Genomic DNA, 1,646 nt, shown 5'->3' on the forward strand with positions numbered 1-1,646 from the left:
TTCTGAGATTGTGGATTTGGGGTTTTCGTGAGCTGTAAGCCATAATCATCACAGTTATGACACATCACGGCTTGAACTATCTTGCTTTGCATGTAATGAGTCTATCTCATATATTAGGTTCACCTTTTAAGTTGCATTACTGAAATAAATGAACTTTTGCACGATATTCTAATTTTTCGAGTTTCACCTGTACATAACACTTGTTCTTCCTATTTTCCCTTGGCTGAGAGAGAGTAATTGGCCCAAAGTCACTCAGCTGGCTTTTATGCCTATGGTGGCGTTAAAACTCATAGTCTTGCAAAATTCTACCTCTAACTCTCTTCCACTGAGAAAAAAATGCCCATTTATTCCTTTGTTTTGTTGACCCAATCATCAATTCCCAAAAGAACAGGTCCTCTTATCCCATGACCAACAAATCTATTCAAAAATCTTTGATGAGAAACTTTATCAATGACTTTTTAAAAATTCAGAGATAGTGCCAACATTTATGTGGTTCTCAACACTCTCAAAGTACTCTAAAAGTTTGGTGTGGCAGAATTTAACTGAGTGGTACTTATGCTGCTTTCCTCTTGATAAGGTTTGTTCTTCTATATGCTTAAATACTGTTTCCTTGTTCCTCATTTCTATCAATTTGTCAGGAATATGTTAAGCTGATTGGTCTATAATTTCTCAAGTATCTCCTGTGTCCTTTTTAAAACGCTGTACAGTTTGTAGTTATAGTCTTATCCACATGAAGTAAATCAACAACAAAGAATCTCCAGACAGAAGAGAATTTCCATGTTATCGGAATGAAAAATTTAATGCAAATGTAAAATGTCCTTTCCATCTATAAATTCTTTTAACTTTAAAAAAAAGAACAGATAAGGTAGTAATTATATATATATTACAAATCCCATTTTGTTCTGACAAATAAAATCCACATGACAATATGCAAAAGGTCAGCTTACATGGCTGAATAATTAAGTGATAAACAAAAAAAATATCACTGCAATTTAATGTGGTTCACTACACCAAGGTATAATTTTAAATATCATACTTTTTTTCTACCCTAGTAACAAAAGCAACTGAATAAAAGTTGCATTAAAGCTAAAAAAAAAAAAAAGGTCACATAGGGCAATCACATGGTGACGCTTCCAACAACTGTGTGAGATTTGCCTAACTACCGCAACTGGAGCTACCCATAGAAAGGCAAACTGGCTTGAGAGCAAGTTTAGTATAATGGTTAAGGTATCTGGCTAGATCAGGGGTAGGCAACCTTGGCTCTTTTATGACTCGTGGACTTCAACTCCCAGAATTCCTGAGCCAGCCATGCTGGCTCAGGAATTCTGGGAGTTGAAGTCCACGAGTCATAAAAGAGCCAAGGTTGCCTACCCCTGGGCTAGACAGAAACTGGAAGATGTTCTTGTCCCACCTAAGGCACAAAGCCATATGGATGATCTTGGGCTAACACACTCTCTCAGCTATAAGAAAGAGACAATGACAAGCCACTTCGGAAGAACCATGCCAAGAAAACTGCAGAGCTTGCCCAGGTAATCATTGACACCAGAAACAGAATAAGAGAGTTGGGAGGGATCTTGAAGGTCTTCTAGTCTAATCCCCTGCTCAAGCAGGAAACCCTATATCATTTCAGACAAATACTTGTCCAA

The sequence above is a fragment of the Protobothrops mucrosquamatus genome, unplaced genomic scaffold (genome assembly GCF_001527695.2).
Source record: "Protobothrops mucrosquamatus isolate PMUCROS unplaced genomic scaffold, P.Mucros_1.0 scaffold11055, whole genome shotgun sequence".
Lineage (NCBI taxonomy): Eukaryota > Metazoa > Chordata > Lepidosauria > Squamata > Viperidae > Protobothrops > Protobothrops mucrosquamatus.